Source organism: Mixophyes fleayi, chromosome 9, assembly GCF_038048845.1.
Source record: "Mixophyes fleayi isolate aMixFle1 chromosome 9, aMixFle1.hap1, whole genome shotgun sequence".
Taxonomy (NCBI): Eukaryota; Metazoa; Chordata; class Amphibia; order Anura; family Limnodynastidae; genus Mixophyes; species Mixophyes fleayi.
This window is the reverse complement of record NC_134410.1, coordinates 127,482,549-127,509,892: the sequence shown is the minus strand read 5'-3', so window position 1 is coordinate 127,509,892 and position 27,344 is coordinate 127,482,549. Positions and strand designations below refer to the sequence as shown.

The following is a 27,344-nucleotide window of genomic DNA, read 5'->3' as shown; positions in this document are numbered from 1 at the left end:
ACCTTTTTAGGACCTTAAGTATCTTAATTTGACTAGAATGCATGAGTATCATGCACGGGTTAACTTGTGTATATGTGTGTGTATATATATATATATATATATATATATATATATTGGCTGAACCCTCTTGGCATCCAAAAAGGTCTAATTATGTAATTGTATTCAACCTATTATCTATTAAATACTCTGTATAATTATCTGCATTTCCCAAAACTCAGATAATGTTTGCACGCGTCTCGGTATATAGCTGGAACACCACCAACCTATTATCTTATTATTAGTAATATAAGCGATTACTGTTTATGCCAACTATTATCTTTCTTTGGTTATTTTATACGACTACACAAGTTCCCCACAGTTTTAGTTGTAGGTTCAACAGTCAGTAATGTCACTTATTCAACACCTGTGATGTGTCCTATGTTTGTCATTAGATAGTTGTGTTCTGCATACAAAAACCCCACACAACGCGTTTCGCTGAAAGTGTAGGAATCATTTCAGGTGATTTTCAGAGAGCCCTCGTGTAGGGCTGAAAACCTGACAACAGTTTACAGAAAATTATTGACTGCTAACACAAACAGGCATATCTGACCACACTCCCCGATCCCACCTCTCCTTTTAGCGAACAGGGCGGGGTTTGATAACGTGATTCACCCTCACACTTCCTACTCTTTGGTCCAAATACACTTATAACTTTATATCGTCAAAGAACACAGGATAACTTCCATTATCCTTATAATTGCCAAGACAACGTACAGGAAAAGGCTAGTTAACCATTGCATATACAACCACCTTAATGGTTATACATGTACATACTGACTGCACAGGGCAACGATCGAATATTGAAGCCAATTGTTCCACTGTGATAAATTCTTCCTACATTCTATTTAGAACACGCAGTGATAAATGGCAGCAGAGATAAAAGAGATGCGACCAAGTGTGACAGTCCGTCCTGTAATTATTTCCAGTCTTTAGAGACAGACAGACAGTGTATTTATGTGAGAGAGCTGTAACACAGAGCAGGAAATGTCTTTGGTGTCAAGTTCACGGTCCTCCCAAAACGTTGGATCCATCTGTCCTCCCCCCTGCACTTGTCTCCAGTTTAAATAAGGTTCAGCTACTGAGAGCAGGTGACAGAACGAGGTAGGAACCCAAAATATGCCGCCTGGGAGGGGTTTCAATCCTGCTTCCCATCTGACACCGTCGTGTGTTTATGGGCCAGACAGGAAGTGTCTAAATATTATCACTGAAATACCCATCGTACAGCCTGATGCCGGCAGACGTCTTTCTGAGAATACTTCAGACCGGATCACTTTACATTCCCATTACTGCACAGGGAAGAGGTCCTACAAGGGAGACGTCCTCACTGGCCTCATTACCCAGAAAGGAGCTACACAGCCGGAAATAACCTCATTATTCTGCTATGGCTGCGATGTAACAGGCACTTTATGCAAATGCAGTAATTAACATGAAGTGCCGTAAGAATCCATCACAGAGCTGGGTTCACAGAGACAGCACAGCGGTTTTTCCTATTTATCAATCTCCAAATGTCGAAGCATGACCCCGGTAGTTAATGCCATCTGAAGGTGGTGTTAGCCTCTATAAGCTATAAAGAGCTCTCCCCACCACAAATTTTGCCTGTCCATAGGAACCTGTAAAGAAAATTAGCACAATTGCGATCACTTTACTACAAACTATTTGCCGGGACAGGCTCCTATCGAAGCTGCTGTTGCGGCTGAACTATCTACTATATAAATGCCTAGTGGCGTGTGTGAAAAAAAACAAAAATAAGCTGCAGCGCCACCTGCTGGGCAGAGTTATACACTGACCTATATATTTCTTGAAGGAGAAGTGACAGTTGGGAGTGGTTGGTGGTTGCCAGGGGTGACAGTGGGGAGTTTTTAACACCTTAAGTAGCTTGATGAAGGATGTGGCGATGAAGATGAAGGATGAGGTGATGGAGAAGAATGATGAGGTGGTGACATGTGGACAAAACCACGTTAAAAAAGGGCGCTTGCGTTGAAAAGTAACGCTCTTCGCCTGAGGAGGCCTGGGCTAGGCCCAAATGCATGACAAGAACCTTTTTAACACCTTAAGTAGCTTGATTTGACTAGAATGCATGAGTATCATGCACGGGTTAACTTGTTAATAAATATACACATTAAATCATTTCTCATCAATACAATAAAAAATTATACCTAAACATGAGAAAAATACAATGGGTCATATATAGACTCCAATGTCAGGCCATTATAGATTAGATTGTCTGAGCGAACTGTACAGTGTGCGGTTTAGGCTCAAATCTATAGTTCACGTCTCCTTTTGACCTTCAACAAGCAACTGTTTTCTAGTGTCTGACATGCCAACATTTGTCTACAAGTTCATTAGGGCAAATAAACCAACATATGCCTGAAAACCTGGACAATCCAGACACTTTTCTTTGCAGACAAAACACACGAACGAGACGACAGAACCACAATGAATACAAATTTCCTAAACAAACTGAGAATTATACGCGGCTTATTTTTTTAAATGTTTCTCTTTATCTTGAGCATTTTTTCACTCCTCGCAAAGGCTCCATGAATCTGCCATTAGCAATATGCGCAGGGAAAAATTAAACGGTAAACCTCTTCTGGCAGCCACGGAGGTAATCAACATACAATTTATCCTATTATACCAGCTAGCAGAAGACGCAGTGTCTATGGCGATAAACGACTACGGCACAAAGAATCTGCTGATCCAGCACTATCTGCTCATCGCGTAGAGTCAGGAAAATGTCACAATCCCCCCAAAACTATTAGATTCAGACAAAATCCATGATACATAAATTACTCCGAGAGTTTCCCTGAAGGCGATACCATGGAAGAAATGTCTTCATAAGTGTGGATCACTGTCAATGTGACAATACATTAACAAGCATTCAGGTACAATGTCTCTGGTGTTTCAATAATACGAATAAACAATCAGAAACACTGGGGTGCAAAAACACAAACAGAATCACAACAGATTTAAAGGGAACTCTAAGCCCCCTGTTGTATATAATATCACCACTACCATTTCTCCTAACTATACAGCAAGCTTTTATTGCATACAGGGAACTTTCCTTTAATATATATATATATATATATATATATATATATATATATATATATATATATATATATATATATATATATATATATATATATATATATAATCCCCTCTCCATAGTGTGATTAGATAAAAATGTGACTGATCACCACAAGCGGCAATTTCAAAATTCTATAGCCACAACACTTTAAAATTCTAACAGCCTTATGTAAAAGAGACACTTGTAACACTAACAAGCACCATTGTACGAGTTTCAGGAAAATATCAAGGATACAAGTTTAATGACGTGGAAACACAATACAGGGAATCCCTCAACGCCAACAACGGCTGATAACAGAGGCCAATAGCTTGCACTGTGATTAAGTTAAATCCCCCCAAACGGGATTGGCCCCACAAGTGGCTGAATCAATATGCACCTGACAGTTCCGTGATCCCTACCACAGGTGTACCAAAGGGGGTCAACAGACTATTTGATTTTCCCTAACTCTTATCATGGTACAGGAAGTATATTTATATGGCTCATAGACACCAATTTACTTTTATGTGGGTTGGTAGGTCTACTATGAAACATTTAGAAATGTCAGAAGTATATTTGTATATACAGTGGGTATTGTATAATTCATGTAAAATATTTATACAAAATATTCAGAAAAAAAGCTATTGATACAGACAAGACTATTTCATGTACTGACAGCGCTCTATGTAAAAGGTGAAATAGCAATACTGAAAAGACTCGGAACATATCAGAACTAGAGAGACAACAATCAACGGATCTATGGGCACCTTAAGTCTATCGGAGGGTCCTATATGAGACTATGACCGTAATAGGCAACATGGCGGCCCTAGGACCACATTCGGCCCTCCGAGTCTTCACATGCAGCTCCCAGTTTTAGCAGTCTCTTGCTAAAGATTTAGCAAGAGACTCGTCAAGAAAATATCCAGCATCTCGTCACTGCCAGCCCGAAGCCACAATCCGCTAACGACTTGGAGAAACAGAGCGATGGCTTAGCACCATTAATTGCAGCTAATTCTGGGTTTTTCTGTAACATATAGCCTTTTCAACGCGTTCATTTATTTTAATCACCAAATTTGTTGTGTGCTTGTAGCCGGAGGGCTCCTTACCGCCATCAAGTAATTAACACGTGCAAGCGGGTGACGAAGAATGCAAGAATCAACAAACCAAAAATATTGCATGCTTTTCTCGCATTTAAATTACCTGTTACAACTATTAGCAAATTACATTGTTGTAACAATATTTCCCAGTGAGGATTATATGATCATCGGTTGAGGATAGATAAATCAGTTTCGAAAATGTCAACCACAGACTCAACTCTGCGTTTCGTTGATTTTATCATTGTAAGAATATATCTTTAGTGGTCGATGTTTGAACTTCGAGAGATATGTGAAATTTTGAGAGAGCGAAAGACAATGTTGGGGGATTAAGCTGAAAAACCCAGAAGATTGCATCTGCTGACAAATGTTTTCTGCAAAAGTGAGGAGCCGCTAAGAGACATTAAAAACATGAACGAGCGCCAGCAGCTTCCATCAGGTAGACAAAGAATATTCCTCTTTTGTGCCGGTGTTGTTTATACTCTGAGCTGAGCGGGACAGAAATAACATCTATTGAGTCACTTGTTAGTCGCCGACCAATGCCGTTAAAAGTATAATTAGCTGTGGATGCCGGGAAAAAGTTCCATAACTAACAAACAAATAAGTGATGTTTCTCTGATTTGCCCGTATGTAATAATCTATAGAATACACTGAATATCGAATAATTCTAAATATATATATATTTAATACTTGAGATTCTAACACTAAGTTAATCATCAGTTTTACAAAACATGGTTCAGTTCTAAAATATAAAAAAAAATAAAAAAAAATAGAAAACTGTGGTCTACAGTATAACATGAAAACATTATCAATAAACAGTTTATTAATTGATACAACACAATAAAACTGGCAAGAGAAAACCATGGCACCTCGCTGTGAGCGTCTAGGCACCTGTGTTCTAGGAGCCCCTCATTAAGACCCCCCCCCCCTTGCTAAATACATTACTAGAACGAAAAAGAGAAAAGAATTCTGGGCAATAAGCGATCGCTAAGTCTTCTTGATACTGTTATATTATTTACACAGCAGCTGCTACTTAGCGCCAGACATCTGTTATTCCTGCCGCGGTGTTATACCTACTACTGACACATTGAGATTGTGCAAAGTGTGTACTATAGCACGTACAAAACACTTCTTCGGCGGGTGCCATTAACAGTGACGAGGCGCTAGTGAGGAGCTACTGCTGTCACCTTATCCTGGGTACAACAGTATTACATTAACATTATTAAAATGCCTTTAACGGTTGATGTTCCCAGATAACAATCAGTCCCCATCTTTGGATCCCTTCTTACCACTCTGCTAATTATGAAGGATACAACACAGATCTTGGCAAATAAAGAAGTATGTTAAAATATCAACATTGAATGGTGGAGGAGAAAACGATAAGCAGTTCATCTAGGACCTATGCTCCTAATATCACAGTGGGGGCCATTTACCATCTCAATATCAATACATAGGTAACCATGTCATCCGGCCATACCCTTATCCTTAAACTTGGGTATTCCGTATTCCAGGCATCCGAGAACCCGTGTTCCCTTCTGAGCTGACGGAAAAGCAACTAGCCAACACGCCCCGAGGACGGTGACTGTACCAACACCAAAGCCGACTCATCGAAGGGAAGTGGGATCACTGTTACATACATAAAACTACTGTGCGCTTGTCAAGCATAGGTCGCCGACTGCTCAATGTTTTCCAGCAAAAACAAACTTTAAACTAGCTGGTGTTGGCACCCCAAGGCACCAACGAAAAAGTCTTGCACTGGAAACAATAATAGCACACGGCAACCAAGCCGAAGAATATGGGAACCAAAAAACAAAATCGGCCCACAAAGGGTACCACTAAAACACTCTCCGACCAGGTGTTGGCACCCAAAGCACCCGCAAAGAAGCTCCAAAACCAGGGAGGGAGAAAAACACGCCCTGAGCAAGTGTTGGCACCCAAACTAAATGCAGAGGACCTCCAAAAATTGGGAGGCAACTTGTCCTGCAGAATAGAGGCAGAAGACCATCAGCCAGGGAAATTTATAATGTGGCCTAAGCGAACTCCCCCCGTGACACAGCAATGGGCGCACCCCTTAGAGAGGGACACAAAGTTACATGCACCTCAGCTTTTAATTCCATTGGCCTTAATTCATCCCTATCTAGTTATATAGAACTCTTCACTCATGTTATGTATGCAGTAAATTAATAACTGATAATAATAATATATTATTTACACAGGAGTAAATCATCCAGGGTGACTACTTGTAGCAATTGTAAAGGCGTTTGTCTAAGTTTAATAAAGCAAACACGCTCACGAATTTCCCATCTCTTTCCAGCTGCTGTGGAACTACAAGTCCCAGAATTCTCAGTCACCCATGTATTTCTATTTTATGGATTTTGCAGAGTTGACCCTAGAGACTGACCAAGGAATTCCTACAGATCTACTCATATCAAGAAACCTGCGACCACGGCCTGCGAGGACATGGGAAAGACGCCGGTGCGCTATATAACTAATGTGACGGAACAGTGGAAGTGTTGTCCGTAGCAACTAATAAGATTCTAGCTTTCATTTACCAAGAAAGAAAATCACAGCAAGAATCTGATTGGTTGCTATGGGAAACATCTCCATTTGTCCTTTTTAGAACTTTTAATAAAACTAACTCCCAGATAATTATAATTTAAAAAGAAAGACCACACAACCTATCTAGTAAAATTACAACGGTCCCCTCATCCTTTCAATTATCTGTACTGACCCCTGCTGGTCTCCTCGCCTGCCCCCAGTGTATTGGGAAAGCCAACTGGATAAGTCACACAGGGGACCCCAAAACGGATAGTTGGAAAAGGGGGTGAGCTAACTGGTAAAATAACAATCCGTTACACAGGTCGGAGATCTCTTATCTAAAACATATTATCCAGAGAGCTCCCCAAAATTATGAAGAAATCACTGTGAGGAGCTCTACCACAAATGTAATGAAGGAATGCAAGAGGCAGTGTGACAAGGAGGAGGGGTTATTTTTAAATAAAATTCAGTATAATTTAGTTTAAGGCTTGATGGTCTGACTAAATCACATAAAAAAGCTTTATCCAAACATTCTGTAAATTATATATATATATATATATATATATACACACACACACACACACACACACACATACATATACACATGCATACATACATACATACACACACACATTTGCACCATATAATGAGAGGTTAGCCATTTACACCATCATTTTCCCTGTGATACCGAGTTCTACACCAATCTGATTGGTGCCCGCTCAGCGCCCTCTCCCTATACATACGGCAGCGCGGGGCTGTCAGCGTTCTGCGCGGTTACAGCGTAATGACGGGCATGTAAGCATGTCCTGAGACATTACACAGCAAATCAGGAAGGTGCCGGATGAGCAGCTGCTTCGGCGTGGACCGACTCACCGCACAAATACCATTTACCTGACTTTTTATGAGCCGAGATCAGAGAGACGGAACGGAGGGTTAGGGAATAATGATTTCACGCAGAACACAGATAGAAATTGTTCTGCTGCTTATTTAGAAAGCTCCGACATGCTGTACGGTTAATCAAGTCCAAGGTGACCGGAAAAATCAATCACTCCAGATTAACCCTGTATATGCAACACACAATGCTGTGTACTGGAGGACATACAATGTACAAAGGCAGCAGACACTCGGGGCAGCCTGTGCTTTGGTTAGGTTGGTACGCTGTAATATGCCCCCCTAGACAGGTGTGCCCCTGCCCCTAATCAGCACAGAGAGAAGATTTACCTGGTTACAGGGCCCCTCGGAGGACAAGAGGAGAGAGGGGGAGAGGGATGAGGCAGTCTCAGTGACAACATATAAGATTTCCATGGTTATATCGTCTCCGGTGAGTTCACTAACTGCCGTCCGGGGCTTTCATAGGTGGGAGCTGGTAAAAGGCCCTTTTGGGATCTCTCACCTGTTCAGCTGTCGGATGCAGAATGGTGAGATGGAAACGCATACATGTGTACATGGACTTATTCAGATTATAAGATCCCTTTACTGGTCCACACAACACTGCCCTGGCATTCCCCTACTCATTAGACTATTTAGCAGTGCTCCTCATAGTAACTGCAAGGTATGACATTATGGGGCTGATTTAATTCTGCGCGATGTGCTGCTGAGCGCCTCTGCAGCGATGCGACATCGCAGATTTTTCTTGCCACACATAAAGATGCCCAGGACAATCTGTGATCTTGGGGTACCATAGTACTCAGAAATGTAGCCAGACATTGTGGTGATTTCCGGGGGCACATTAACTCTTGTTTTCACCGATACGACTTTCTTACTCTACGCCCTATACATTAAAGGGTTAACAATGGCGGGATGATTCTTATTCTTTGCATGATTCTATTTGGTAAGCATTGCGGCGGTACCGTCATTGCCATCTGAGAATGGCGATAACGGAAGAGAACTAATAAAATATGTTTTGTTTTTTTTACTAAAAGCATTGTTGTCTAATTGTCAAGTTTTTAAATATTTTTTTTAAAATATTTTGAATGTTTTTTTTAAGCTTCTTTAAACGCTGCCTCCAATGAATGGAATCCAGCACTGAAATATTCTTCATGAAATCTTGTTCGAGTGGGAAAGAGAGAGAGAAAGAGAGAGAGAAAGAGAGAGACGATAATACAGGAGAGAGAGAAAGGGAGACAATAATACAGGGAAGAGGGAGAGAGAGAGATGACAATACAGGAGAGAGAGAGACATGACAATACAGGAGAGAGAGATATTATAATACTAGAGAGAGAGAGGGGGGAGAGAGGGAGCCGATAATACAGGAGAGAGAGAGAGAGAGAGAGAAAGGGAGACAATAATACAGGGAAGAGGGAGAGAGAGATGACAATACAGGAGAGAGAGATATTATAATACTAGAGAGAGAGAGGGGGGAGAGAGGGAGCCGATAATACAGGAGAGAGAGAGAGAGAGAGAGAGAGAAAGGGAGACAATAATACAGGGAAGAGGGAGAGAGAGATGACAATACAGGAGAGAGAGATAAAGAGAGAGAGAGAGACATGACAATACAGGAGAGAGATATATTATAATACTAGAGAGAGAGGGGGGGAGAGAGGGAGCCGATAATACAGGAGGGAGAGAGAAAGGGAGACAATAATACAGGGAAGAGGGAGAGAGACATGACAATACAGGAGAGAGAGACATGACAATACAGGAGAGAGAGAGAGAGAGACATGACAATACAGGAAAGAGAGATATTATAATACAGGAGAGAGAGAGAAATTATAATACTAGAGAGAGAGAGGGAGCCGATAATCCAGGAGAGAGAGAGAGACAATAATACAGGGAAGAGGGAGAGAGAGATGACAATACAGGAGAGAGAGAGAGAGAAAGAAAAAGAGACGATAATACAGGAGAGAGAGAGAGAGAGACATGACAATACAGGAGAGAGAGACATGACAATACAGGAGAGAGAGAGACATGACAATACAGGAGAGAGATAAAGAGAGAGAGACATGACAATACAGGAGAGAGCGATACAGAGAGAGAGACATGACAATACAGGAGAGAGAGATATTATAATACAGAAGATAGAGATTATAATACTAGAGAGAGAGAGGGAGTCGATAATCCAGGAGAGAGAGAGACAATAATACAGGGAAGAGGGAGAGATGACAATACAGGAGAGAGAGAGACATGACAATACAGGAGAGAGATAATACAGGAGAGAGAGAGAGATTATAATACTAGAGAGAGCCAATAATCCAGGAGAGAGAGAGAGAGAGAGACAATAATACAGGGAAGAGGGAGAGAGAGAGAGATGACAATACAGGAGAGTGAGAGAGAAAGAAAGAGACGATAATACAGGAGAGAGAGAAAGAGAGAGAGACATGACAATACAGGAGAGAGAGAGAGACATGACAATACAGGAGAGAGAGAGACATGACAATACAGGATAGAGATAAAGAGAGAGACATGACAATACAGGAGAGAGCGATACAGAGAGAGAGAGACATGACAATACAGGAGAGAGAGATATTATAATACAGAAGATAGAGATTATAATACTAGAGAGAGAGAGGGAGTCGATAATCCAGGAGAGAGAGAGAGGGAGTCGATAATCCAGGAGAGAGAGAGAGAGAGACAATAATACAGGGAAGAGGGAGAGATGACAATACAGGAGAGAGATATATTATAATACTAGAGAGAGAGAGGGGGGGAGAGAGGGAGCGGATAATACAGGAGGGAGAGAGAGAGAGAGAGAAAGGGAGACAATAATACAGGGAAGAGGGAGAGAGAGATGACAATACAGGAGAGAGAGACATGACAATACAGGAGAGAGAGAGAGAGAGACATGACAATACTAGAGAGAGAGAGGGAGCCGATAATCCAGGAGAGAGAGAGAGACATGACAATACAGGAGAGAGAGAAAGAGAGAGAGAGACATGACAATACAGGAGAGAGAGAAAGAGAGAGACATGACAATACAGGAGAGAGAGAAAGAGAGAGAGACATGACAATACAGGAGAGAGAGAAAGAGAGACATGACAATACAGGAGAGAGAGAGAGAGAGACATGACAATACAGGAGAGAGAGAGAGAGAGACATGACAATACAGGAGAGAGAGAGAGACATGACAATACAGGAGAGAGAGAGAGACATGACAATACAGGAGAGAGAGAGAGACATGACAATACAGGAGAGAGAGAGAGAGAGAGACATGACAATACAGGAGAGAGAGAGAGACATGACAATACAGGAGAGAGAGAGACATGACAATACAGGAGAGAGAGAGACATGACAATACAGGAGAGAGAGAGACATGACAATACAGGAGAGAGAGACATGACAATACAGGAGAGAGAGACATGACAATACAGGAGAGAGAGACATGACAATACAGGAGAGAGAGACATGACAATACAGAAGAGAGAGACATGACAAAACAGGAGAGAGAGACATGACAATACAGGAGAGAGAGACATGACAATACAGGAGAGAGAGACATGACAATACAGGAGAGAGAGACATGATAATACAGGAGAGAGAGAGACATGACAATACAGGAGAGAGAGACATGATAATACAGGAGAGAGAGAGACATGACAATACAGGAGAGAGAGAGACATGACAATACAGGAGAGAGAGACATGACAATACAGGAGAGAGAGACATGACAATACAGGAGAGAGAGACATGACAATACAGGAGAGAGAGACATGATAATACAGGAGAGAGAGACATGACAATACAGGAGAGAGAGACATGACAATACAGGAGAGAGAGACATGACAATACAGGAGAGAGAGACATGACAATACAGAAGAGAGAGACATGACAATACAGAAGAGAGAGACATGACAATACAGGAGAGAGAGACATGACAATACAGGAGAGAGAGACATGACAATACAGGAGAGAGAGACATGACAATACAGGAGAGAGAGACATGACAATACAGAAGAGAGAGACATGACAATACAGGAGAGAGAGACATGATAATACAGGAGAGAGAGAGAGATATTATAATACTAGAGAGAGAAAGGGAGAGAGAGAGGGAGACAATAATACAAGAGGGAGAGAGAGAGATTATAATACAGGAGAGAGAGAGAGAGAGAGAGAGGACAATACAGAAGGGAGAGCGAGAGGTGACAATACAGGAGAGACGGAGACGATATAATACAGCAGAGAGATGTGAGGCAATGCACAGACAGAAAGCCTTTTACAGAAGGTGGGATTGGAACAGCCTGGGTGGTCCTGACAAGCCCCCATTTGCCCCCATTTCAGACTACAGGGAGAAGAGCTTTGGCCGTTACACTGCAGATTGCAAATGCGACCAGCACCGACTTGCTTTGAAGCCAGAAATCTCTTTAAAACCATTTTAGAGTATGCAAAGACCGATATTCTGGCTGGGTAGAAATAATATGCAGAGATGACAGAAGAAGCTGCCTCTTTATCCACAACCCAAGTATCTCATTTAAATTTAATTTCACAGTTGCCATGGATTTCAAAATTTATAATAAAAAAAAAAAAAAAATTCTCAGAATATATTTACTTCCTGACAACTTCTTTCTCTTCAGATTTCACCCTCACCCCTGACTTGAGAAAAAGTCTTTTTTTTTCTTTTGCTTAAACCCCCCAAGACATCAGTCTGTCGGAGTAATTCCTAGTTTTCAATCAATAGCTGTCACATTAGTAAAGGAACGGAAAGGACAGTTTTTAAAAAAAATAATGCAGAACTGTAAGAACCAGTATAGGACTGAACAGATGGGTTTATATTGTTATAAATGATATTGTCGTCTGTTTTCCCTTCTAAACTAGACAAATATAGGAGAGTTACTGATGCAGTATTTATACGATACCTCATCTACCTTTATAATAAGAAACAAAATTACATCCCAGAGCTGCTGTTGGTGGGTGAGGAATGACGGATGGATTACTATCATGGGCAGTATGAATGGCAGGATACCACCATTTGTCCTATTATAATGACCCTGTTCTGAAGTCATTAGTAATTCAATCAATCAATTAAGCTATATTAATGTTTCCCCCAACAAGCAATCAATTCCTCCAAACAAAACAATCATTCCATCCTTACAATTTCATACACTTGCTGCTACTTTATTACAATTTACATTATGATTTATGCTGGGTGTATACGGTCTTTTCTTATCACTCTTGATAACCCCCCCCCCCCCAAAAAAAAATAATAATAAGTAAATAAACAATTGCAACTATATTTCTCCATAAATATAATAATCTGTCTCTATGTGATTTGTCTCAATACAGAACCACACAGGTCCGTTTGAACAGGTCCCTTCCTCATAAATCCTTCTGCATACAGCGAATATTTGTCCTCATTTCCCAGCACCAGAGGCTAGTTCTTCATTGTGTCACCTGCTAAATCTGCTTCAACCATCAGAAGATGTTAGGATTTATTTTGTTTCATGATTTATTCATTTGCTAAAAATTAACTAAGAGTCAGCATTGATCCGTCTGGGGCTTCCCAGCTGCGCGGCCTCTGATAACAGCAATAATACTGCAAGCAGAGGTACACAGAAAGCTCGCATGACCCGGGAGATCGGCGCAGGGCAAACGGGGGAATTTCGGAGACCTGCAAAATCTCAGGAAAGACAGATCCTAGGAAAATAAGCTTTAGTGATCGAGGATAGCCTGTGATGTTCCATCCATAACATTTCAAGTGGAATAAGTGATTAACGACTAAATATCCCCAATGTATTTATTTCTCTATACATGCTCAGTGACATATGCAAGTATAAAGTATTTTATCTTGCGTTATTTTTCCACCACAATTAAATGAGTGGTGTCTGCCATGTCGCTTACTCAGCTCGCAAAGCAAACCATCAGCCAGAGAAAGAAACACTGCCCCTAGTGGCCACATTGTCATGGAGGATGGGAGACCATTAACAAAGAGTATTTCAAAGATAGGAGGGACTTAGATTCATTCAGTAAGGAGACACAGATAAAACATGAATTTACCAGTGTCCCTTTAACAAAGTAAAATTATGGAAACCGGACATTATTTTACCTGCAAAAAAAAAAAGTCTCCGAAATATCTCCATATATCCCTTCTTTCCTATTGTATAGTATTATCTGCCGATGGTGTTAAAATGTAGCTCTGTATTCAAATATGATATTGATATTTACACCGTGGGGAGCGGGGATTTCTTGCCAGACATTGTCCCGATATGGCTCCTCGTCTGTTCGAGCGACTAAGTGTAAGTGTTATATAAAGGAGGACAGGACACATGATAGAAGATAACGCCACATATCAAACTGGATTTAGAGGAATCAGCGAGGACATTTAGATTTCCCCGATAAGAATCTTTGTTTTGGGGTCAGGTGTAGTAACTGGCAGCGGTATCAGTGCAGTGAATCAATACGTACCCTGCATCCACCTGTAGTGTATGGTCTCAGGGGGTCCCGTACCCTAATTACGTATGTTAATGAGTTGCTGTGTGCATACAACAGTCGTCAGAACCATTATTGACAGACTGCAAAATGTATTCTATACCTTCATGTACAGTGTGGTATAGATACTCCATCCTAGTATACATACTGTACCTATAGATGTGTACACTATTATTATCCTTTATTTGTCCACTATATTATCTAACCTATCCATCCCTGTATACAAACTGTACCTATAGCTGTGTACATTATGTTATCTATCCTATCCATCCCTGTATATATACTGTACCTATATATGTGTACACTATATTATCTATCCTATCCATTCCCATATACATACTATACCTATAGATCTGTTCACTATATTATCTATCCTATCCATCCCCATATACATACTATACCTATAGATCTGTACACTATATTATTTATCCTATACATCCCTCTATACATACTATACCTATAGATCTGTACACTATATTATCTATCCTATCCATCCCTCTATACAAACTGTACACTATATTATCTATCCTATCCATCCCCATATACATACTATACCTATAGATCTGTACACTATATTATCTATCCTATCCATCCCTCTATACATACTATACCTATAGATGTGTACACTATATTATCAATCCTAGCCATACCCATAGATGTGAATATTAATGAATAGGTATTTAATGAATATTCAGCTTTTTAGGGCACAATGAGGATATGCTAGACAGGCATCAGAGAAGGAAGACTGAGAGGGATCGGACACAGAACTATACGTATAAATTATATGCCAGAGATGTATTATATACTCTATGGAAAAAGACAAGTTTGGCCTAGGGAAAGGGTGGTACTCCTATAACTTGAAGTGTTATGTAGCTGGCAGTCTATTTAGGCATTGAGTACTTAGTAGACCCCCTGTCATCACAACAAGGCAACCAGAAGAAAATTAGGGCTAACATGGGGATAGCAAGCATTGGGAGTACCACTGTCCTATCACATGGATACAGAGTTCTACAGACATCCGCTCCCCCCACACTCCATTTATCCATGGGTCAGTTACCTCTGTTACCCTGACCTGTAATGGTGCACTCGGACCATAATGAAAGTATATACATCCTGTTACATTATAACTGGAGTCAGACGGCTCCTTGCTCCTCACAGACACTGTGTAGTTTAAACAAAGGATTCCAGCCCACTTGCCAATACATTAAATATCCCATAAATTGTGGTTATCCTGGAGCGCAGCAGATTGCAGAGAACGTGATGAAAGATCTGGTCCCTCCAGGGGAGCTCTCGCTATATAATTCTTCCTTACAATAACACACTGACCCGCAGGAACAAGCTGGCAGAGACCAGGATAATTTAGGAACACCTCAAATGCTGCAGAATACTTATAGCAAGGAAGGATCACGTCCTGGTGTGTTCTCTATGGAGCTCATTCACCTCTGCGCAGGAACAAATGAGTGTCTATAGAATACCAAACTCCTGAGCCAGCGAGTGGCCCAAACACAGCACCCAACAGTATAAAATATCTTCTTTATTTCTGTGGCTAGGACACGTATAAATAACTTTTTGTATAAATTAACTTCAATTAGTGGCGCAGTGCGCAGATGTATATTATTGCAAATGTACTGATCTCCGTGTTAGAAAGCCGCAGCCTGGTCAGCACTGGGCAGGAGCCTCTGTGGTAAGGGGGGGAAATCGCCCCTCGCTCCCAAAAACTACCAGCTCTAGGCTGCAAAGTCCTGAGGCTATTTCTGGCTCTGGTGGGTTGTGGGAGGGTAATGATAAAGTTTGCGCAAGCCAATCACATGGCAACTAGCTTAGGAAACCGCTTGTGATTGGCTCAGTGGTTAATGACGCTATCAGCCCACTCAGGAACCTGTCATTTAGCCCTGGGGCTCTTAGTGAGCGGTCTGTTGTCGCCCGTTATGGGTTTACATAAAGAAAGAAGAATTTCTCATTGAGCAACAACAGAAGATGTTATTTTATATTATTTAGTGAATGAGGAGTTTTGGGGTCTTTCCTTTTGCTGTTTTGTATAATGGGGAATGGGTCTTAGTGATGCAATTACTGTGTCTAATCAACTGCACCCCATAGGACCAAGCGCCAAACGCATACTGTATTTTATAATCATCATTATATATTATTTTATTACTAAAACATAGCAACAGTGAATATTTAACTTTTACAAAATATGTTTTTATTAAAAAAGTCAATATTTGTTGATTTACTGACCAAAACATCTGTACAGCGTGGGATAATTCCACCCAAAACTGAATATCACACGTTCAACTCAACCCCAGAATATTATTTATCTAAGGACCAATGTTCCAAGCGACCCCCAATATCAGACTTCTGCTGTGGGTCATCTCTCCAGACTGTTGTCTGTATGAGGAACACCCGGGATGGAAGGAACAACGATAATGCAGAAACTATCCGGATACTTGGGAATGTCAGACAATACAGCAGTCATATTTTGGAATCTGAATAAACTTGTGATATTACATTAAATAGTTTCTTGAATTAGCCTTTGAAATAAAGTAGATCATTTAAACACACAGGGGCCTTAGGGGTGAATGGAGGAATTTCGGGGGGGCGAAAGATTTTCCCTTGAAATATTTTCCCAGTTACATCTAATTAATCCTGCAATAATACAGATATATTACGCCTGGAATGGTTGAATATATCCCAGTGTTTGCTAGCAGGGAGTCGATCTGTTTTGCATTGTGTACAGATCTCTGTAACATTCTACAGTAGAATGACCTAGATTTGACAGCGGCTCCCAGAGAGCGGCCTGAGATACGAGTCAGCATTCAGAGCTCTGGATATCAAGCTGTAAGGCCCCAACTCTGCCAACATCTGTCTACATCACTTCCTCAGCTCTCAACCAAGATGTATCTCCAGGACTGCAAATAATTACTGCAAACAACCCGAAGCTCGGAGCGAGGAGCAGAGAGAAACGGCTAACTAGCTGACAAACAGAAAACAGTCTCTGGCTGCCTCGGAGGGTAACTGGCCCTCAGGATACGTCTACTCAGGCACCGGTGAGATCCAGGCACTGTATAATATACAACTGTATAAATCCATGTCTAATCTTTATAAAGAGCGAGTTGTGATGTCATCCCTGTAGTGTTCTGTACCTCCCAACATTTCAACTGAGGTCCCTTGGGATAACGTGGTGGCATAGCACAATGGGGGCACGACTGAATGACATTGGTGTGTGACCCCTCCCCACAAAGGTCCCGTACAAAGTATGGTGTGAGAATGCAATGCACATACATTATTTTTATTTAGATTGTAAGCCCGTGAGCTGAAAATTTATCCTGTGCATCACTGTGTTAGAATGTGATGCCTGTGTACAGCATTATGTACATTGTTGGTACTTTATACATACTGAATAATAATTAAATCATTATTGTTTATTTATATAGCACCAACATCTTCCGCAGAGCTGTACAGAGAACTTTGTTCAGACACATCAGCCCCTGCCTCAGAGAAGCTCACAATCTAATTTACCTATTAAGGAACCTGGAGTTCAGGAATATACTACTAATGCATCTGAATTTGTCTGAAAAGCTTGCAATCTAATGATTATTAGAATGGAGGATACGCAATGCAGCTGCTCAAATAACATCAATAACTTGCTCACTGCGGACATGACATCAGCCCAGAATGCTGCGAATCGGCTGGCAGATACTGTAACTCCCATCACTGAGAGGATGGGCGTTGTACTACTACAGACTAATGTCATACAAGCATGTCCATGGGAGCTGGGAAGCTGGGAAGGAAGAATGATCTGCATGGTTGGAAGAGCACAACTAGAACCTCACACTTCCATAGCTGGGAGCCTCAGATGTGCAGAGTATTCGGAAGAGGAGGAGGGGGGTCCCAACCAAAATACATAGTCCGTAAACAGAGGAGCCTGGCAGTAACTCTCCTCCTCCTTGTAAGGCCAGATCTCCAGCAATCTGTACACTGGATCTTGGAGTCTAGCCCTGGTCCCCCCCCCCCCCCCTTCCACAGGAGACCTCTGCAAAACACTCCAGCTCCGTCTCCTGGGAGCAATCATCACTCTTTAAACAAAGCTTTTATTCTAGAGCTGTGTCTGTACATACATTTACCTGACCCTGGTTAGACGATATGTAACCTTTTCCGGCAACTCATAGTATAGAGAGAGAGCGCGCTTAACAGATTACACATAGAAAGGAAGAAAGTAAATGTGCTGGTGACAAGCACACAGAAGGGGACAATGTCACACAAACAAGCGGTACTACAGTCACTGTGAGGAGCTCTGCTACTCAATGTGATGGAGGGGAGGTGCCAGGGCCAACAAGGGAAAATAGAGGGATAATGTTTATTTAAAATATGTGGGAAATGAATAGGATAAATGTTACATAAAGTCAACATCAGTGTGTACATATATTAATTACCTGTTCAGTGTAGGAACTGGCCAGACTTGTGTGTGGAGAGTTTAATATGAACTGCAGCATCACTAACTGGTATCTTTTGAAACATTCTATGAATTTTAATGTAGAGATGCAGCTTCCACGTAATGCCAAAGGTGGACCAAGCAGGGGCTGGAGGCAGGTGTGGTTGGCAGGGGGAGGCAATTCCTGGCTACATAACAGCGTCCCCAGTGCACTCACCTCTGCACGCACATTATGTTATATTAGACTTTGCACAGAGATTATATTATGCATTCATGAACAGAGTATTACAATGCTGAGAGGGATTTCTTCCTCCCCCTACACATACAGGAGGAGACTCCATGTATAACCCGCTGATGTGAATTATTGTACAACTACCAGGCGTCCTGCAACATCTCTCTGAGCAATTATCACCCAGCAGTCGGAGATGGATCCGAATATTAACGCCCCAATGCTCCCAGGTAACAGTCACACTCGCTGGGACACGTAACGTGACTCTCGGGGTGAAATCGCAGCTTCAGGCAGGTAAAACGTCTCCACCTGCTCCCTGTGTGACTCTCAGCATAGCAATCACTGCTGACCTAATGCCAGAGACAACTGGCAGCAATGTGAGCGGTAGAGGGTCACACTCCCTAAATAGGTGTGATTAGGGTCTCATCACCTAATAAACCAAATTCCCTCTGATGACCTCATTCATAGTCACAGGATGTCATTCAGCCAACTCGCTCCGTTATAAAGTCCAACTTCACTAAGTGTCATTGTAGCCAGTTTCCTGTTTACAGAAATCTAAACACTTGTTTCTCCCACGTATTGTATTACATAGTATAAGGAGTACATGATACTCTGCAACGCTATAAAACAAAATAACTACCAATAGAGAGTCTGTGTTGTATTATGTCTAATAATAATAATAAGAAGATCACAGGAACATCACAGAAATTTTAAAAACTCACCCCCCCCCCCCCCCAAATCATTTCATGCAACATAATATTATTATAACATATTTATATCTATCTTGCAGGAGATGAGGAGTGCAGGTGTGAAAAGAGTGGGGCGTGATGGGGGGTGATATTTACATCATCACAGCATGTCCCCGCCCAGTGTAAACTGAAGTAGGCATGGATTGATGATGATATTTGCTCCGCCTATTTTACAGGCAAGAAAATCACATTTGCAGAATTGTCTCCTCTTTCAGGAGCCTGGTAGGTCTCCCCCCTCTAATTAAAAGGACTTCCAAATACTCTGGTAGAGTAAGCAACTATATATTTAAAAAAAAAAAAAAAAAAAAAATACCCCCCCAACATAATACCAATTTATATTATAACCCCATCCATTGGGGTGTGGTCAAAACATTAACTATCTAGTGTCAAGTGACACACGGGTCTAGAGGCCGCTGTAGCTCACAGTGCACTATAAGTGTGACTGCCACATGACATCACGGTAAATTATACATTAGTAGGAGCACAGTATAGTTTTATTTGTAACAGTGCATCCATCATCTGGGTTATAGGGGGCAGATGGAGAAGGGGATCGATCCGTCTAGGGCCAGACTGGCCAACCTGTGGCTCTCCAGGTGTGAAACTACAAGTGCCAGAATACCTTGCCAGCTATTGGCTGGCTATCTGCTGGCAAAGCATGCTGGGTCTTGTGGTTTCACAACACCTGGAGAGTCACAGGTTGGACAGGCCTGGCCTACATCACAGTCTCATTCACATATTAAGAACTGAAATCACAAAACCACAAAGAGCCACAGTCTCTGCTCCACGGAACTCAGCTACCAACTAGCTGCTCCGTCGCCCTCTCTGAGAATTCCATGGCTACCGCTTACCAGCCATAAATAAGACATGAGTTCTGTGGATTTCCTCAGCGACAACATATTCATAACAGAACAATGCAGAATACTTTAAATAACCCTGGTTACCCCCCCTCCCTGCCCCCAGTTAGATGTTTTCAATTATTTAGCATTACAAACATAATAGCGACATGATGTAGAATTCACTACTGAAACAACAGCAGATACCTCTGAATCGGAGACCATTGTAGTCATTTGGCCCCAAGCCTCTAAAGCGTGTTAAGTGCCTGACACTACTGGAGAAAATAGGATGTTCTTCTGTTCATGTCAATTAAAATAAATATGCAGATGTTTGGTTTATTTTTCCAATTAAATTAGAACTAGAAACAACAACAGCAAAAAAATCTGTGTTAATGCAAATTCTATGTCTCACATGATAAGTTAGTGACATTTCCGTCCAGACATCAGTTTTACGCACTCGGCGTTTGCGGACTGCGAGTGCTCACCGTCCTCTCTCTCCCCGTGTATTGTACAGGCTGAGAGTTAGGCCGTCTCCATGACAACAGAATCCACAGCTTTTCTCTGACTGTTGCTACACTGACAATATGATACTGTATCATCTCTGGCATATCCTAAAGCTTCCAGACAGGCAACAGCAGGTTAATCAGCCCAACTCATAGGAAAAGAGAGGAGTTTAATTGTTTTATCAAATATCACATGGCCAATGTTGCTAGTGCTTTAACGAATGACTTCAATTGTACAACTGTCTCTAATATTTATTTAATTGTGACTTCTATTAAATCTATTGGGTCTAAACATACATATCTGCCAATATACCATGGCACCTGTGAGCTATAGAAGAGGCAGCACTACCTGTCCTCCTGGGTAGTGATACGGTTTAGTTTGGTTGCTCTGTATAACAGATGCTTCATATTCCATTTTGTGTTACCTTCTCTGCAACTGTCTGCTCTCTGCTGGATTCTATCACCCGCTGCTCCAACCTTGGCCATATCATGGAGCAGAGACAGGTAGTGTTTGGTGCTGCTACTGGATGCAGGTGTGAAATGGATGATGGGAGTTGTAGTTTATTGCCGCAATCACTGGTCTCAGAGCTGTGATGTCACTACAGGCTGCCCCTCCCCCCTCAGGACCTGCAGTCTGAAAACTGCTATAACACTCCTCCAGCGGCAATGACATCACTTGATTACAGTGCAAGAGTGGACATTTCAGTACCATTAAACACATGTAAAGTTAGGGGAAATTAATTAGAATTAAACATTTATATTTTCAGGCATAATATTTGTTTAAACCAACCAATGTTCTTCATAACAAACTGTCAAAGGAAGAATTATTTTTTTCAAACAGTAACAAAACAGTTTAATAATATGGAAGATGACGTCTGCTTTCAGCGATAGCACCAAATCAATTCTTCTTGAGGTGTGAGCTTTACATTGTATCGATAGCTAAATATCATCACTTGATGAAAGATATTTCCCCAAAGCTACAAATAATTAAACTGACATTAACAATAATCTTCTCAGAATATCAGGCTGGATAAAGTTCCCGACATTGTTTGCAGAGACCTTTATCTGAAGTATATGGTGGGAAGTGCAAGCAAAACATTCTTATTAATACAAAAATGATAACTTTCCTCTCCACTCCTGGGGGTATATTTACTAAACTGCGGGTTTGAAAAAGTGGAGATGTTGCTATAGCAACCAATCATATTCTAGCTGTCATTTTGTAGAATGTACTAAATAAATGATAACTAGAATCTAATTGGTTGCTATAGGCAACGTCTCCAATTTTCAAACCCGCAGGTTAGTAAATCTACCCCCAGGAGTCTGAGTCCCGCATGCACAAAGCCATTTTGTTGTAGTTACCGGAGGGGAGAGCAAGAAGGCTGCGGAGAGGGATCTGAGGACCCCTCTCCTGCAATGTTCTCCCGATAGGTAGCCATTGGGGTCAAGCTCCGAAAAGCGAGGCTTTTGAGAGCTTGTTAAATTGGCACACCGCAGTCCCCATTGAAAATTATGGGGACTGCGGTTTAATGCAAAACTCAGCCTAATGGTGGAATTATCTAGATACGTTAATCTTCTGTTATATAGAAGTGATACTTAAAATGCTTAAACCATGTGGAAAAAGCAATTTCCACGTGGTTTATGGCTTTATAAATAGGCCCCTACGTCATAGTTGCCAACTCTCCCGGAATGTCTTCGAGACTCCCAAATTTTTGGGAGTTTTCTCAGACTTCCGAGAGAGCAGGGCAACCACCCGGATCCTGGCCTCTTCGTTGGTAAAGTGGGTGTGGGTGGGGCCAAATGGGTCATCCCACCCCCTATTGTAATAGGACAAAATTTGTATGGCTCATCAGGGGGCTGGGCCTAAAGACGCCATCCGCGTGGCCACGCCCCCAGGGAGCAGCAAGGAGATCTCTAAAGTAGGCACTTACTTACTTATGCCCCAAGAAACACATTTTTGGGTCCAGGACATTAAATCAAGGAGGAAATCAAGTAATCAGACACCAAAATCCTCCAATTTGGAACCACCATAAGAGATGTAAGAAAGTCATATGGGGCCACATCCGCTCTGGAACGTGCCAGACAGCCTGCTGGCTGCAATACCCACATTTAATAAGTTATGTGAATGTTTATACGCTAACAACAAGTTGGAAACAATAATGAAGGTTGCCCGCACACACCACATTTATTTTTCACAGTGTCAAAAAGTTGTCGTAAGATCTTACAATTGTCGCTACGTGCGCAGCACAAGATTTGTCTGTAGATTACCCCGGCCTAACTAAGCAATGCCCTTTCTGCGCCCGCTCAAGTATATCAGATTTAGATCATTCCATGTGTGAAATGGTTCACTTAAAAAAAATAAATGTTTAAAATTCATGTAATCCCTGTGTGTCTGGGTTCTGGCGTCACTGGGTGGCTGATGACTTTCCAAGTGTCTCCGTCACTCAGCAGAGCCAGAGAATTATGTACAGCGACCCCTTTCCTTGCAGTGACCGTTCTTGGACAGAACAGAAACGGGATCCAAGACTCATTGTTTGTACAACTCGTCGTGTGGAGGAGTATTTAATATGGACACACTGCTGCTCCTTTGTTTGTGTTGTCATCTGCGGAGAGAGATTTCCTCTCCCCTCTGATCATTATTCTGACACAATAGGAACAAGTGAGACCCCCACAGCCCCATTATCCTAAGTCAGATATCTGGAGTTATGTACAGCAACTCTCGGGTCGTCGGCTACTATTTGTGTCATCACCCAGTACAACCATCAAAGGGTCTTTATGTCAAGTACAAGGAGAACGCAGAGGACGCAGTAATCAGCCGCATCTGATACACCGAATTAGTTCAGTCGTTTAGGCAGGGGGCTGGGAAAGTCAAATGTAACGATATGCAGATGTAGAAAATGTAAATATTCATTTCAATTTGTCTTTTAATAAAGGAGCAGACCAACAATCTTTATAAATCTGGGTACACACCTATGTAATCTTACTTCAGATGTGATTTCTGTAATGATTTTACCAACAACTGAAAGTCCCGATGAGCAGCAGATTCCTGTGTACACACCTACACGATTTACCTTCACATCTGTGTTCTTCATCTCTCATAACCATCTGCTGAGAAGATCCTGACTCTGTACACTGTACAGATATCTGCCTACGCTGCTGGTGGTGAGTGTGTACACACTGCCATATTTCCTGACATCGTTCCATCGCTGATCGTGATTTTTAGGAAGTTTATATAACCAACAGATGCGATGTTTTTTGATGTAATAAAACATGATCGTGGGAGCGTACACACTAATGCGGTATCTTACCAGACGGTTGTTTATCGTGTGATCAGCACGATAATTCCTTTAGTGTGTCCCCCGTTAGGAACCCTACGAGTAGCTGCAAACTACAGACGAGCAGGTCATCCTCAATTGGAATTGAAAGACTATTTATCCAGAACTACAAGGAACATTTTATGGAAAATCAAAAATCACTCTTTTAAAAACACAAAAAACAGGTTTTCTTTTTCAAAAATATTAAATTTTAAACCGTGAAATTAGTTCTCCAAGATTACTAAAAGCACATGTACAGAGAAATTAGTTTCATGCAGCGGTAACTTCAGTCCAAATTAAATAATGATTAATGAGCTGTCAATAGGGACCAGCTGAAAATCTGGTAGGCCAATGTCCACGGGCTGCCAGTCAATGCTGAACCGTGCCAACAGGACCCTATGAGATAGTTACTCAGACTGAGCTCCGAGCCCCCACCTGTAGCCACTTTGGTTGCTCACGCTCCCCCAAGAGCTGACAATCTTGGTGACGTATTTCAACACCAGAACTGATGAATTATTGAGCCCATGAAGTCTGCTACATAAAGCGTTGTATCCTGAATGAAATATCCACAGACTCCATCTGAACAATACCCCTAGTGGCTGAATAATTCTTGTCTAACGTTACAGAACCCAGTTTATGAATCCAGCATTTTCCCAGATGGAGGTAGAAGAGATTACTCTGATAGAGACACCCAGATACATATAGTTCAGCATATATCAAAGGAAATCATCCCAAATAGAGTCCACAAAAAGCCCCTATTCAGCGACAATATGATAACAATATTTGTAAGACTAAAATAAGAAGCATAATACAATAAAATATAAAAACGCAACTGCAAAAAAAGAATCTAATTTGCTGTTATTCCAGCTCATTAAACACCCATTCAATTAAAATGACATTTCCTCTCCGAATCCCAGTGACTAAGCAGCCTCTCTGATTGTCTCATTTCCCATCTTGCTGCTGAGCGAGGGCTGGAACAGGAAAAGTGTTAATATCTGGTAAGGGGGAAACTCGGGATAGAATTTCCATCTGGAGCAGATATATAAATCTCAGAGCAGCGATGGGAAGAGAGGGGACACTCCTGGGTACAGGTGGGGGGGCGGGCTGTGCTGCCTCAGGAAGCCCAAATCTGGCAACTGACCGTAGAGATCTTTTATCGTTACTCAGAAAGGAAACGCTGTATCAGCTAATGCTATCTGCCAGGAATCTGCTGCCGGTCTCATGGAACTGGTCATCGAAAGAAAATCAGTCACCCAGCAATTTCCACAGCTACATATCCTATTTTATTGGCAATCGACGGGTACGAGTGCTGCGAGCTGTGGAGGGTGGAAGAAAAGAAAAGAAATCACTTTGCAATGAAGCTGTCCCCAGCGGAAAATCCTCCTCTGCTTGTTGGTGTGTGAGAGTATAAAACATCCTTCTCTTTTCTGTACAGAAATGTGTGGGTGACAATCTTAAAGCAGCTATAAACTTCCTTGTAGAACGTGGATAGGAAATGCAGCGAATGTTTAAGGCCGGATCTACGGTGATCAAAATTCTATTTATACATTTTAAAATGTTTTCTGCAGGGCCTGATTAAGGGTCCAGGTCGCCCTAGTCTAATACACTCGTAGCCACCTCCTCGCCTTCTACGCCAGACTAACAGTAATAACAAACTCACCCTTAATTTAAAATCTGTCTTCCTTCACCAAACCACCAATGTTTATGTTTGTGTCTTTGTGATTCGCTATCACTGCCATTTACCAAACCTTAATTTGTATTACAAAAAAAGCTTAAATGTAACATTTAATGCCAGCGTGTACAAAGCATTAAACAGAGAAGAAGGACAATATAACAGTGCTGTCCTATATCATTTTAATAGTAATATTGTTATATTTGAATATATTTTTAGAACGATCGGCTAGAAGAGAGTTCCCGCAGTTCCAATATTCACAGAAAATAACAATTCAGTTTCCTTGCGGCCCCAGAACACGACCAGCGAGCAGTTTCCTCCCTCAGGCACAAAGCAATAAAGTGAGTTACCCATCTAGAAATATCTGTGACTCCGGGGTGGAGAGAAGTTCAGCGAGAGGACAGAGTTTCAACATCACTAAAACAAGCCAGGAAGCCGCTTGGTGGGGACAGAACCAGAGCTGGACGCCGTTTCCCACACTCATTACGGAGAAACTCGCATCTATTATGCAGACGATAAGGAACGGACTTTCCGTTCTACGGCTGGCACAACAGTTCCACTTGGAAGTGGCCTAAAGAGCGCTTGCATATTGCACGTCCTAAAGCACCTAGGGACTGATGCAGGTTGGATGCAAATTGGGATAAAATTATGCTAAAAAAAAAGCACAGAAAAATAGCGGATTTCCTCCCAAACGCAGAGCTGTACACGTCTCAAGAAACGTCTGACTCCATATATGTGCCTGGTTTTCCATAAGTCATCATCAGCGAGTATTTGTCTATAGCGGGTGTAAAAGATACGCATCTTAACAGAGGAATATGTGTTTATGCAAGAGCCGTACACCTTTACTGGTGAATGGTGCACCTAGAACAGGGATAGGCAATCTCCTACACTTCAGGGACTGCATGGGCTACTCATCATCCTCATTTATTTATATAGCGCTACTAATTCCGCAGCGGTGTACAGAGAACTCACTCACATCAGTCCCTGCCCCATTGGAGCTTACAGTCTAAATTCTCTAACACAGACACACAGACACACAATCACAGACAGACACATATGGGGCATATTCAATTGTTGGCGTCATAGCCTAAAGTAACGCGCCCCTCGCACTATTACCGTCATTACGGTAATAGTGCGTGTAAATACCGTTATTACGGTACTTTTCTCGCTGGATTTCAGCTCGCAGCGCTGAAATCCAGCTTAGTATTACGGTAATACTTTTAACGCCGCGGGCATATTCAACAATTGGATATGCCGCAAAGATTAGGGTCAATTTGTTAGCAGCCAATTTAACCTACCAGTAACCTTCCAAAGGGTCCCACATCACCCTTCATCTCAGTAATAATGTACAACAACACATTTAATGCTAGCAAGAGACACCTATCTGTAATAACATATCAGCAGCATTTTACACACGTGTTACACGCTATAACAAACACATAAGACAATAAAGTAGGAAGGAGCAGGGGGCCGCAGGGGGGCGGCTCGGAGGGCAGCCTGTTGCCTATTACTGACCTAGGTGGT

At 41.7% G+C, this 27,344-nt stretch overlaps 1 protein-coding gene and 1 long non-coding RNA gene across 2 annotated transcripts in view; one reads left to right on the top strand and one right to left on the bottom strand.

Moving 5' to 3' along the window:
• The window catches only part of LOC142101311 (uncharacterized), a 202,524-nt gene extending 195,416 nt beyond the window's left edge, over positions 1-7,108 (top strand). Inside the window, exon 4 of the long non-coding RNA XR_012678980.1 lies at positions 6,512-7,108. This is a non-coding gene — a long non-coding RNA (uncharacterized LOC142101311). The remainder of the gene's footprint in view (positions 1-6,511) is intronic.
• Positions 1-27,344, bottom strand: part of DAB2IP (DAB2 interacting protein) — a 544,763-nt gene that overhangs the window by 140,049 nt on the left and 377,370 nt on the right.